The sequence below is a fragment of the Podarcis liolepis genome (assembly GCF_965112155.1).
Source record: "Podarcis liolepis genome assembly, chromosome: 8".
NCBI lineage: Eukaryota > Metazoa > Chordata > Lepidosauria > Squamata > Lacertidae > Podarcis > Podarcis liolepis.
In genome coordinates this window covers 39,725,854-39,740,211 of record NC_139560.1, presented here as the reverse complement: position 1 = coordinate 39,740,211, position 14,358 = coordinate 39,725,854, and the positions used below count along the sequence as shown (strand labels likewise).

The 14,358-nt window shown below is 41.9% G+C and overlaps 1 long non-coding RNA gene across 4 annotated transcripts in view; it reads left to right on the top strand.

Moving 5' to 3' along the window:
* LOC310713624 overlaps positions 1 to 14,358 on the top strand; it is an 80,431-nt gene that overhangs the window by 19,158 nt on the left and 46,915 nt on the right. For 3 of the 4 annotated variants that reach the window (XR_014529347.1, XR_014529348.1, XR_014529349.1), the window contains exon 5: positions 4,397 to 4,727. This is a non-coding gene — a long non-coding RNA (uncharacterized lncRNA). Of the gene's footprint in view, positions 1 to 4,396; positions 4,728 to 6,122; positions 7,323 to 13,341; positions 13,455 to 14,358 lie in introns of those variants that run through there. The other variant, XR_014529350.1, reaches the window with a different exon arrangement.

The window sequence follows — 14,358 nt, the reverse complement described above, 5'->3', positions numbered from 1 at the left end:
GGATATGAGTCCTCATAAATATCTTTCATTAAACAACCGCATTGTGTCACCATCCAAAAACACAAAAGGAAGGCAGCTTTAATTCATATCCTATCCTGCTTTAAAGGGAAACCTGGAGAAACCAAAGCAGAAACCAAATCACCAATAACAGGGGGGAAACATGTGTGAGAGAGAAAGACTGGGGTGTAAATGAAATCTCAAGCATGTACCCAAATTAAAATTGCACTGGTCCAACTCTTTCAAGACATACTTCTTCATGAGCACTTAAAACACCCTGCATACTCTAGTGTGCTCTTTAACCAAATGAATAAAACGGACAGCAAAGAACTCAGACCATTTCGTTTAAAGGGATGCAAAACAAACTGTCTCATATTGAAATGAGACCAGTTTTGGCTGCAGTCAATAAATGTATGCCATGTCAGGAACGATGTATTAACTGCACAGACTTTCTTGTAAGCAAGAGCCCAGCCATAACTGGATGTAGAAGTTCAGCTCTCTTACCACTCACACCTTGGATTGAATCCTACAACGCTTCAATGGAAGTGACCTTCATTGAGTTTAGTGAGGACTTGCTTCTGAGTATGCACACATAAGATTTCACTGTAAAAATATCACAGTCACATTAAGTTGTTGTTATGCAGTGCATTACTGGGACTGTTGTCAAGGATTGTCAAAGCTCTGCTCATCCAAAGGCTTTCTGACTGGTTTTAGGCAAGTTACCTATTATTCACTCACTGAATCACTTCCTCATCTGTAAAACTAGAATAATAATAGCCGTGTGTGTGTGTGTGTGTGTGTGTGTGTGTGTGTGTATTATAGTTCTCACGCTGTCCTGAAATGTCAGTATGAGGTAAACATTTGACACCTTCTGATGTGTTGTATGTCTATATATCTATATCTATATCTATATCTATATCTATATCTATATCTATATCTATATCTATATCTATATCTATATCTATATCTATCTATTTATAGCCATTTCTGTCTATCTTGACATTGATAACTACTTGGGGTGTGCACTGACTCTGTGTGTGGGCCGAATAATGAGGCAAAATAACTCCCCACAGCCCGAGTTGAAACATGATGCCAATAAAACTCCCAAGTTTGAGCAGGACCCCCATAAAGCTGTATGTTGCCCTATTATTTCTCTATTCTTCTGAACCATATCCATATCCTCCACCATTCTCCAATGAAAATAGGGATATCCTATATTTTCTTATATCTCTGTTTCTTTAGCTCCATGAGCATTGAAAGAAGTGAATGGCTGTACAGAATGTTGCCTGTGGAGTACTGAAAAGCCCTGGGTTGTTCCATGTTAAAAGACATCAGCAGTTGGTTGGTTTTTTAACTTAAAGCCTTCATTTAAGGGTGTTTTTTTAAGGAACTCTGCAGGCACCATTATGGAGACAGTGTAACATTGTAAAGTCTATTGGCGGACACAAGCAAAAAGACCAGGCCAATGTGACCCTTTACTGCTTTATAAAATACCAATTAACAACAATAAAAATTATTAAAGATTTTCTTTGTTTACAAAAGCATGTTCTTTATGTTCTTTAAAGTAGTTTATGTAAACATGTTAATCTTGTGATTTGTCCCCATTAGTTTGGTTTAAAGAAATAACCAATTTTAAGGTTTCCCTGTTAGAATTTGGTAAAGCACATCTACACATTAATTGCTATTGGATTAGAAAATTACGCAAACCTAAAATACAGCATTATTATTTTTTTAAAGGCAGCAGGCTCTGAATCCTAACTTAGCTTTTTCAATACAATACTGTGCATAACTGTGATGAGAACTGCCAGAGCTGTCTAGCTACATAGTTCCCCTTACAAGACTGAACAGAATTTCTTGAGCAGGAGAATGGGTATTATTAATTCAGTATGTATCTGTGATATACAGTGGTGCCCCGCAAGACGAATGCCTCGCAAGACGGAAAACCTGCTAGACGAAAGGGTTTTCCGTTTTTGAGCTGCTTCGCAAGATGATTTTCCCTATGGGCTTGCTTTGCAAGACGAAAACGTCTTGCAAGTGTTCTGATTTTTTCCCGCTCCCCCCCCTTTTTCTGAGCCGCTAAGCCGCTAATAGCCTTTTAGCCGCTAATCCGCTAATCCTTTAATAGCCGCTAAGCCTTTAATAGCCGCTAAACCGCTAATAGCGCTAATCTGCTAAGTCGCTAATAGGGTTGCTTCGCAAGACGAAAAAACCGCTAGATGAAGAGACTCGAGGAACGGATTAATTTCGTCTTGCGAGGCACCACTGTAGATGTGCCCTCTGTCAAACAGTTTTAATTTTTTTGTAGAATAATTATTCTGTTTAAATTCCAGTAGAGGGCAGTGGTACATAGGGATACATAATAGGCTCTCCTTTTAACCATATTTTCCTATGGACCTTTAAGGTTTTGGGCAGCCGGTGTGTGTGTGTGTAGTTTGGTAAAGAAGAAGTTCCCAACTCAGCAGGTGAAATTCCCAGTTTGCCATGTTAACAGAAGAATTCTGTCCTGACAGTCTTCTGGCAGAAAGTCACATGGCTAAGAAAGGTGGAACGGGCAGCCGTAGCATTTGCAAAATCTCACATCCAAAAGCTGTCTCCTCTTACAGCACAATTCTATTCATGTTTGTTCAGAAGCAAGTCCACCTGAATCTAAGAGGTGATGGCAGGCTGATGTCAGTGGAGCAGTGCCCCATCAACCTTATAGATCAGCCTCTGTGAAACAAACATAAAACGGAATGTGAACCGGGTGTATCACTTATCCTGACTAGAATGTTCATTCCTACTGCAAATATAGCGCTCTCCCATGTTTAGTTCCTCATTCTCAATCACCATTTCATTTCGATAAACGGTGCACAAGAGAGACTCTAAAGTGATTTAAATCCCAGGCAAGTGATTTGACTGCAAAGAAGACAAAAATTATTCCATTTTTTTAGCTTTCCCTCCCACCTTCTGAAAGATGATCTGTCCCAGTGAGGCAAATGTGCAGCTCCAGCTCTTGACTTTGGCTTCGCAGCCCTGGGAAAAATGTAGGCTGCATCCAGCTGCAGGCACATTTCCTCAGAGTTATGGGAACTCTACCACAAGCCCCACTTCTAGCTCATCCCTATTATAGCCAAGTCACCTGGCTGCCACAAAACTTCCTAAAAAGGTAACTTAGGGGTCTGCTATGAAAAAGGACTCCCTCTGACCCACTATAATTCGAGTGCTGCATTTCCTCTAGTTGCGTCCGGGAGTATGGTTAACGATAAAGGAAGCATTTTCCTAATGTTGGCTTTGCGTATACTATGAGAAGTTGTCATCGTTAACCCAACCCTTATTTCCAGAGTGATATGGAGGGTAAAGTTTGTTATTGAAGCTGAATGGGAAAATCCAAAGAAAATCGCCAACATTTCACTTCTGTGAAATGAAAGGCCATAGCTCAGTCAGTGTTAGAGCAACCTCTTTGCATGTCAAAGGGGCCCTAGACATCTCTATGTTGTCCTGGGAACGTCCCCTCTGAAATCCTGGAGAACTGTTTCCATTAAGTGTACTAGATGGACCAATGGCTGATTTGGCATAAGACAGGTTCCTATGTTCATGGATACACCTGTAAGGTAGAGTTTCCCTTCAGACTGCTTAATTTTCTTCTACCAAAACACCTTATTAAACAGACAAAGTTGATGAACCTGGAGAATTTCTTCTTCATTTTTACACACACAAGGTAAATTGTTTTGCCTTGCTGAGACATGATTGAAAATGCCATGCTATTTTGTCAAGAACCCCATTTGATGCATAACTGTTCTGGCACTGATAGAGGAGGAAACATATGCTGTTTGCATGCCTCTATGGTTCTGCCTCCTCTGTAACACACACTGTGATTATCATTATGAAGACATATTTTTTTTTGCCTGTTCTCATCGACACACAGCTGGTTGTGGGTGAAATGGAAACTGTGATGGGAATGCTCTGATGTTGCTCTCCTTAATTACACCTGCACGACACAGCCAGTTATATGTCACTACCTTTCAGATATCTGCTTCACTTCTACCTTGCTTCATCCTGAATCAGCAAGGGCAAATTTGCATGAAGAAATTGGCATTATGTTCGTGGATAGCTCTTTTGGGTGCAGTCCTGGATGTACAAATGAACCTGAGGGAGATGCTTCAAATCTTACCCCTTTGTTCTGTAAATGGGAAGGGGTCTAGCTCAGTGATGGAGCATCTGCTCTGTGTGTAGAAGATCCCAAGTTCCATCTCCAACATCTCCTAGTAGGGTTGGAAGAGACTTCTGCCTGAAAACCTGGTGAGCTACTGTCAGTCAGCATAGACAATACTGAGCTAGATGGACCACTGGTGTGGATCTGTAGAAGGCAATTTCCTCTTTTCCTATCTTGGTCTGATGACTTGTTTTTGTGTTGGGCCAGGAGTTAGCTTCACCTGAAGAAGAGCAGCCCGAAGTGGGAGACAGTAGAGTGACTCCAACTGCAGCTGATCAGCCTTCAAGGACTCAGAGAAGGCACTGATGAGAACCAGCTGGCTTCAGCCTTCTTAAACAGAGCTTCCAGCAGCAGTCAGATGATGGTAACAAGGCTTGTAATTCCTAGCCTGACCTTGCTGCTTTCTGCTTATCTTGATTCTTGATTCCGGACCCCAAGATCATCAGATTCCCTGAACCCTGGACTGTCTGACCACGTGGATTGCTGTTCACCTGACTCTAGGACTTGACCTACCTTTGGATGCTGACTTTGCTTCCAGGTAAGTACACATCAGAGATTCTTCTAGTTGGCTGGCCTCTCACTCGACATGGTCACTCAACAACAAGACTACTACAGTTTTGAGGGGTTAGAATTTATTTAAGTACCAAGTTGCTCTCATTACCAAACAAGTGATCAGCACTGTGAGAGGCCTGGTCTATAATATGTCAAGGGTGATATGGTTGCTGCTTCCCTGTACCTGGCTCCCACATGTTCTCTAGTTAACATTTGGAAGAAGGAAGATTGTGAGACAGCAGATCACATTGGAAATATTGTCAGTTTTACAGGCCTTCCAGAAAGGCAAAGCACCCAGAAATGTAAGGTTTGCTGTGGTTATGGAGAGGCTTCAGAAAGTGCACTGAACATCTTTGAAAACCCAGTTTGTCATATTGTGTAATATTTGACATGAAAGACCAAGATGAAAATTTCAAGCAATATCTTAAAGAGACTAAATTCATCCATCTTCTTGTTGTTACTTCAACCTATTCCAGGTATGTTGAGACAGGTGGAATTAGAATAGGCTTGTGTTACATGGCATAATATTTTTTTTATGGCTTTCCCTGCAAGCGTTTCTGCTGAGTTTGAGGGATGCCTCTTTCAGCAGCAGCCTGTCATGCCACAACCCTGTGATACTTGCATTGCAAGGGGTTGGACTAGAGAACTTTTGGATCCCTTCCAGAGGGATTCTATGAGTCCGTAGCCCAGGCAGAGCAGAAGAGTCCATTGACCCTTCAGAAAGGCATTTAGGGTGGTGGTGGTGGCGGCTGGACACAGTTCCTACAGTGTATTGAGAGTAATATCATGTAGGGTTGCTCTGGAAACATTCCAGGAAGTAGTCAATGAGAAGTTGTGAAGTTGTGGAGAAAGCCTTGTCCCATTCAGACTGGTGTAGGCTTCTGAACAAACAAAAGTTTAATGCATAGAGGAAAACCCTTGGCTACCTTGTAAGCCTGTGTTAGGTAGGTGGCAACCTTCTCCTGACAATTCCAGAGGAATTTCTTCCCTTCCATGATTTTTCACAAGGGTTTTTTTCCCCACTCCCACCCACCCAGCCAGCCAATGGATGAAAAATACGAACTTTCAACATAGCTATAGTTCAACTCATTCTATAGCTGCACATTTGCAACTGAACTCTCTTTTTAAAATGGAGTCTCTCTATACCAGGAGCAGCCAAGCTGAAATCGGCAGATTTTCCCATCCCTAGCTACAAGACAAATCATGCTCAATGGAATTATTGAAAGAGTTACCCAATGAAACTGGCAGACTAACCACAGCAAACTGGCAGACCAGCAACAACACTTAGCCATCCTTCACCCTAAGGTCCTAGGGCAAGTTACAATCATGTAAAAATCCAATATTAAAACTGATATTGACACAATCTTTTGACACTCCAAAGGTAGGAAGATGATAGCAGTTCTACTGATAGGACAGAGGTTTCTTCATACTTCTCAACAAGCAAGCAAATGCCATATTTTCCATGCTATATTAATCTGGTTTGTTTTAGACCTTTGTTTTATATTGTTGAATTTTCCAATAACTTTCAAAATATTGGGTATATTTTTAAACAAATAAAACTGAATCCTACTTGAAAACACTTTTAAGTCCTCTTTCGTGAAATGCCAAAAAAGAAGAGAAATGAGGAAAGGAAAATGGTCCCAACAGTTAACTTGTGTCTCAGTGATACATGTGCTCATCTCCCCCTGACTTTCAAACATGCTTTCCATACCACCATTTGCATGCAAAGCTATTTGTCAGGAAGTGTGTTCTTGGTCTTTACTAAGAGCAAGATGAACAGGTGGGTAACTTTAGTAGAGAGGCCAAAGCCCCTGCATGTGGTAGTACAGCACCTCTAGGAAAGAGAATTTTGGATAAATGGACAAAAAGTGGGTCCATACAACATTTAATGGTTCAGTCCTTTGGTTCCTGAGTGTGTCCTGGAGGTCATAGGATTTTGCAGCTCTTCCTCTTTGTAGACACAAAGGGAGGTCCATCCTGGCAGTGTGGAAAGGACCATTCCCAATGTTCTTTCACCATTGGTGAGAAGGGCGTGTCAGGGCAGATTGGGGAGGTTTTGACTCTTCCAGATCTAAAACTGTTCCATTCTCTTAATACACACCCAAAATGGTGCCTCTGTGTTTGTGCAGGAATACAACAGATATGCTGGATAGGCATTGAAAGATTTTGTTGCAGATGTATTTTCACTCTGCTACCCTTCTTCCTTCCTGAGGCGTGATACCTTTTCCATGTCTCAGAACGCCACTGGAGCCAACTCCAGGAGGCCATGGGTGCTTCAGCACCCACAATAATATATTTGTGGGGCTGGGCCCCCACAAATTCAATGGGCAACGTTGAAGCCCTTCATTGTGGGCACCCACAATCTTCGGTGTGAGATGGTACATATGCAAAGTGCCATTAAATACTGGCTGGCAGGGGCTCTGAACAGTTTCTGTGAGGGGTTTGGGGGGATATGCAGCAACATTTTGTTGCCAGACTCCTTTTCTGGCACCAAAGTTTCCTGCAGTTAAGAACCACCTGATATTTCAGAGAAGTTGAGATCCAGCACACTAAACACTAGATCTCAGAGAACGGACTTCCGGTCGGTGCCAGCGCTTAATGGCGGTCCTAGCTCCGAGCTCCGGAGAAGGACTGCTTCGCAAGTTCGGGTCTTACCCGCTACGGCAAGCGGGGGACCCCTAAAATCCCAGGCGCTGAAGCCTGAGAACAAGGAGACTCGGTGGGCACCTTTGCGCCCCCCGGTACCGTGAAAGAGCCTTTTTAAAGGCTACGGATCGACATCGGGAGTGAGCGCGGTGCTGAGAGTCGTTACCCAGCCTGCGAAGTGAAGCCGCGTCGCCATAAGCGGAGAGCGCCGATTCCTTCCTGAAAAGAAAATCTGGACTGAATCCCCGTGAGTAAGAGCTGAAATAAAATCGGGACTTTTCAAATTTTAAAAATCGGGCTAAAAACGGGGGAGATCTAAACAAAGGAAGTCTGCCTCCCCCCGACTGCATGAAAGTGAAAGCAACGGAGCTCTAAACCTGCATCCGTTTAAACCTGCTCTTTGATCAGCCTAACCGGACATTCAGACCCTTTGATCTCCCCTCTAGCTAGCAGGGCAGAGGGGAGGTGAATTTGAGCAATAACTGCAAGATTTGTTGGAAGTAAAAAACCTCTGCTGTCTCACTTATTTGAAAGCATGAAACGGTCTGCCTTCTTAGTACACTGAACTGACTTTTTCCTGTGAAGTGATACTTTGATACAAAGTTTCCACAGCGCCTGGCTACTGTACAATACAACAAGAAGTAGCATAAATAGGGCAACTGTGGCAATTTGAAGTAACAAGCTTTTAGACTTTTGACTGTGTTAATCTCCCTTTTTATATTTTGGACATTTGGGACAGTCTCCTTTGTCTCTATACTTGGAAACTTTGCTCTATGGCCATTTTGATCTGCTCCCTCTAGAGGACAAAGTGAAGTCCGGCACGGCCCAAGACAGTGGAATTTTCCAAGGGAGAATAAATCCCGTGGGAACTGACCTTGACATGAGTGGCACACAAGAAGAGATAGTCACAAGGGCCAAGACCAAGCAACAACAACAACAACAGCTGCAACAGTTACAGGCAAAGAAAAGAGGCTCAATCTCAGGCGCAACAGTTGGATCAACAGGAACAACAGCATCAACAGGACAAGACAAAGGAGCAGCCGTCTCTATGGAAGCTGTGACAGATGCCTTGCTTAAGATAAACCAAACTCTGGAGTCTCTGACAAAACAGACTTCAGAGAATACACTAAAATTAACAGAAATTTCAGCAAGATTAAACCAGAATACAGAATCTATAAATAAATTGGTGGAGGAAAACGCCACTACGCGTCAAATTGCGGAAGACGCCAAAGCTACTGCGGGAGAGACACAGGAGAAATTAGAGCCGATCGTCAGGAAGGTCTATGAGCATGATGCAACCTTGGCCTTGTGGGAGTTACAGAGGAAAGAGAGAAATTTAAAAATAAGATTGATCCCGGAGAATGAAGGAGACAACCTTGTGGAATATTTGACACGGGAGTTTGTGGATTGTTGGGAACTCCAGGAAGACGAATTCAAGATTACGACTGCCTTTAGATTGGGTAAGAAGCAAAACAGAAAGACTCCGAGAGACTGCTTGATTACACTCAGATCCAAGGAGGAAAGAGACAAAATATTGGGACTACACTTTGAAAAGGCCTTGCAGATTGGAAACTCAGCTGCACAGATCTTTAAAGACATCCCAAAATATTTTCTGGACTTAAGAAACTTCTACAAGGACTTAGCCCTTTTATTAAAGAAAAACGCTATTCGTTTCAGGTGGGAATTCCCACAAGGGCTGTCATTTGACTTTAAGGGAAACAAGGTGAAAATAAAGACAATTCAAGATAAAGACAAATTTTTGGCAAGATACCAGGAGGACTTACAGAAGGGGACTGTTGATGTACTTGCAGAACAGAGGAGAGCATTGGATATCCTGAATCTCTCGTTTGGACAAAAACCACTACCATCAGAAGAAGAGCAACAACTTGGAGCTGTTGGAGGAGCCTTAGAAAAATAACAAGATGGCTCTGCAATTCCTCAGTTGGAATTGTAATGGGCTCAATGGGCCTTTGAAGAGAAGACAAGTATTTCATATATTGAATAGAGAACAATTGGACTTGATATGCTTACAAGAAACTCACATAACCAGAGCCCACAGGAGATTACTTTCAAATAAAAGGCTAGGACAAGAATTTATTTCATCAGACAAAGTTAAGAAGAGAGGAGTTGTAATATATGTGAAGGAGAAATGGGCTCCAAAAATGATATTCAAAGATGAACAAGGGAGATATCTGGCTGTGGAGATACAAGTACAAGGAGAAAAATTCTTAGTTGTTGGAATTTATGCACCAAATGAAGGCAAATCCGACTTCTTTAAGAGACTTCATGAAACTTTGATGGACTATCTGGACTACAATATGATAATTATGGGAGACATGAATGGCGTGGTCTCCACTAATATGGACAAGGCACAAAGACTTACAGTCACCAAGGAAGGGAGACTCCCTAAGACTTTCTTCGAAATGATTGAAAATATGGACTTGATAGATATTTGGAGAACAAGGAATCCTCTGGAGAGAGAGGGAACCTTTTTCTCCCAAGCAATGATGACCTGGACCAGAATCGATCAAATCTGGGTTACTAGTGGAATGGCTCCGAAGATCAAGAAAGTGGAAATCTGCCCAAAAACTTGCTCCGACCATAACGCCGTGAAGATGGAGATGAAACTCACAACAACTGGTCAATTTAGATGGAGAATGAATGACACCCTCTTTCGAGATAAGGAGATTCTCACGAAGGCCCAAAAGACCCTAAAAGACTATTTTGAAATAAATTTGAGGACCGACGTGGAGAAAAGAGTGATCTGGGACGCAAGCAAAGCGGTGATGAGAGGATTTTTGATTCAACAAAACTCAATAAAGAGGAAAAAACAAAATGAGAAAAAGGAGAAGATTCTGGAAATGATAAAGGAAGGAGAGAGGAAATTAAGAACAAAACCAAAGTCTCAGGACATTTTAAGAGAGATCAAATTATACCAAACACAATATATGGAATTGATGAACCAAGAGATTGAATGGAAGATAAGGCAAATGAAGCAAAAGACTTTTGAATCAGCAAATAAATGTGGCAAACTTTTGGCATGGCAATTGAAGAAAAGGCAGAAACTAAATACAGTTACAAGCCTAGAGGTGGATGGAAAGAACATTTCCAAACCCAATGAAATTAGAAACTGCTTTTTAAGCTATTTTAAAAAACTTTACACCCAAGGCCCGCAAAATGAAGAAGATATAGACAAATTCCTCGGAAAATATGGACTACAAAACATCTCTCATCAAAGCAAGATGGACTTGAACCAGAGAATCTCAGAACAAGAGATAGAGGCTGCCATTCAGAATATGCAACTGGGCAAATCTCCAGGACCAGATGGACTGACTTCCAGATACTACAAATCGCTGAAGGAATGGTTGACTCAACCATTAAGAGAAGTTTGTAACGAGATCCTTGAGGGAAAAAAGGCACCTGAATCGTGGAAAGAGGCATATATTTCACTCATACCAAAGTCAGAGACTGAAAAGACCCAACTCAAGAACTACCGCCCAATATCCCTGCTTAATGTGGATTACAAAATTTTTGCAGACATTTTGGCAAAAAGATTTAAAAGAGTTTTGATGGAGAAGATCCATAAAGACCAAGCAGGCTTTCTCCCTAAAAGACACCTAGCAGACAATGTAAGGAATGTAATAGATATTTTGGAGAAGTTAGAGGTGAATATAAACACTAAGGCAGTATTGATCTTTGTGGATGCGGAGAAGGCCTTTGATAATATCTCTTGGAGTTTTATGAGGAAGAATCTTCATGGGATGGGGGTAGGTCAGGGCTTTGAGAATGGTATGGCTGCAATATACTCTGAACAAAAAGCTAAACTGATTGTAAACAATGTTGTGACTGAGGAACTTAAGATAGAAAAAGGAACACGACAGGGGTGCCCGATTTCCCCATTACTTTTTATTTCAGTTCTGGAGGTGTTGCTGAATATGATAAGAAATGACCAGCAGGTCAAAGGTGTGCAGGTCGGAGCTAAACATTATAAGTTAAGAGCGTTCGCAGATGACCTAGTATTGACTTTGCAAGAGCCAAACACTAGTACGAAAAGGGTTTTAGAAATAATACAACAGTTTGGCCAGGTAGCTGGATTTAAGTTGAACAAGCAAAAAACCAAAGTTTTAGGGAAAAACCTAACAGATATGGAAAAGGAGAAATTTCAAGAGGAAACAGGTTTGACTGTGGTCAAGAAGGTTAAATACCTAGGGGTTTATTTAACATCTAAGAATCAGAATTTGTATAAGGACAACTATGAAAAATGCTGGTCAGAAATTAAAAAAGATTTAGAAATATGGTCAAATTTGAAACTGTCAATGTTAGGCCGAATTGCAGTAATTAAAATGAATGTATTGCCTAGAATGTTATTTTTGTTTCAGACCTTGCAGATTATTGATAAGATGGAATGTTTTAAGAGGTGGCACAAAGATATCTCGAAATTTGTCTGGCAGGGCAAAAAGCCCCGAATTAAATTTAAAATATTGACAGATGTTAAGGAAAGAGGGGGTTTTGCCCTGCCGGACCTAAAATTGTACTATGAGGCAGCAGCTTTTTGCTGGCTCAGAGAATGGATGCTCCTCGAGAACACGGACATCTTGGATCTGGAAGGTTTCAATAACACTTTTGGTTGGCATGCATATCTTTGGTATGGTAAAGTTAACAGTGCCTTTAAAAATCACATTGTCAGAAAAGCATTGTTTAATGTTTGGATAAGATATAAAGATCTATTGGAAAATAAAACCCCTAGATGGGTGTCGCCAGTGGAGGCTAAAGCAGTGAAGAAACTCAATATGGAGGTCGGATGGCCGAAGTATTGGGAAATTTTAGAACAGGATGGAGATAAGTTCAAACTACAAAGTCAGGAGAAATTGAAGCATAAAGTAGAAAATTGGTTCCAATACCGCCAAATAATGGAATTTTTTAAACAGGACAGGAAAGTCGGTTTCCAGGTGGAAAAATCAAAATTAGAAACTGAACTGTTAGAACCCAACACTAAGAATTTATCTAGAATGTACAACTTGTTGTTGAAATGGAATACACAGGATGAAACAGTTAAATCGGCAATGATTAAGTGGGCTCAGGATGTTGGACACAATATTATGTCAGCTGACTGGGAATGGTTATGGAACACCGGTATAAAATTTACGGCATGTAATGCCTTAAAGGAAAACATTATGAAAATGGTATACAGGTGGTACATGACCCCAGTCAAGCTGGCAAAAATCTATCATTTGCCCGATAACAAATGTTGGAAGTGTAAAGAGACTGAAGGTACCTTTTATCACCTTTGGTGGACATGCCCGAAGATTAAGGCCTTCTGGGAAATGATCTATAATGAAATGAAAAAGGTACTTAAATGTACCTTTCCTAAAAAACCAGAGGCCTTTCTCTTGGGCATTGTCGGCCAACTGGTGACAAAGAAAGATAGAGCTTTTTTCATGTATGCCACAACAGCAGCAAGAATACTCATCGCAAAGTATTGGAAGACACAAGATTTACCCACTTTGGAAGAATGGCAGATGAAAGTGATGGACTATATGACACTGGCCGAGATGACAGGCAGAATCCGTGATCAACGAAAAGAGACGGTGGAAGAAGAATGGAGAAAATTTAAAAGCTACCTTAAGGACTACTATAAACTTAATGAATGCTAAAATGTCGTGGTTTTCAGAGACAAAGGGGTACAGGGATATAAGGTTAGACTATAAAAGAGGACTAAGATGATTGAGATTGGAAAGTAACAATTGGGAGTTGCTAGTTGAACTACGGACATTGGGATGCAGAGAGGGGGGGTATGGGGAAGTCCAAGAAAAGAGGTTTATGAAAATATGTTTGAAACTATACGTGTATGTTTGTCATTTTTAATGTTTGTTTGTTTTTCTTAAAAATGTTGTAAAACCAATAAAAATTTTATAAAAAAAAAAAAAAAATAGATCTCAGAGAACGTCTGAAAGAGGTGGATCTTAACTGCAAAAAACCTTCATGCCAGCTTTTGTGTTTAAATGTATCAGATGCTAAAAGCAGTACAGTCATACCTCGGGATAAATACGCTTCGGGTTGAGCAATTTTGGGTCGCGCTCCGCGGCGACCCAGCAGCATAGGCGCCGACTCCATGGGGCTTGAGGGGGCTCGAGCCCCCTCAAAAAAATTTTTGGGGGGGCTCAGCCCCCCCAATAATCTTGGGCGGGCGCCCTTCCACCAGAGCGCCGCCGCCGTCCCCCGCCTCCTCCCCACCTGCTCGTTCGCCAGCCAGCCAGCCGCGCGCCCTAATCGGAGAGCCCCGGCCAAGGGAATCCCAGCCAAGGCACTGCCGGAAATCCCGCGAGAACAGGGGAATCCCGACTGGCCACACCTCCCAGCCAGCCAATCGGCTGGCTGGGGGGGCGTGGCTTGCCCGATTTAGGGCCGGAGCCACTTTATTTGCATATTCATGAGCTTATTTATTATTCATGAGCTTTCCCGGGCCCCCCCAATATTTTTTCTAAGTCCGCGTCCCTGCCCAGCAGTAACGGATCGCGTTACTTTCAGGTTTCGCCACATGCGCAGACGGTCAAAATGACGTCACACGCATGCACGGAAGTAGCGAAATGCCACGCGCAGATGCGCTGTGCCATCTTACGTGCTGCTCGGAATGTGAACGGGGCTCCAGAACGGAGCCCATTCGCATCCCGAGGTACCACTGTGCAAATTTATTCTATTATTTCTTTTTTCTTTCTCTTTTTTCTTTCTTTCTTGTTCTGGAGGCAATTGAACTTTGCCCATGAGTGATAGTACAATGCTTAAAAAGTGGTATCTATGGCTTCCTTGGTTGTATTCCCAGTGGATTCTGAAATATTTTCACCCCCTATGTACACACACACACACATCTTGTTACAAATTCACACACTAATGATTTCGTTCCAGGGCGTTCCATTAAGATGTTAAAGGTAAAGTTTAGAGGTGTCTGTAGGTCACCGTGTTGGCTTGTGGCT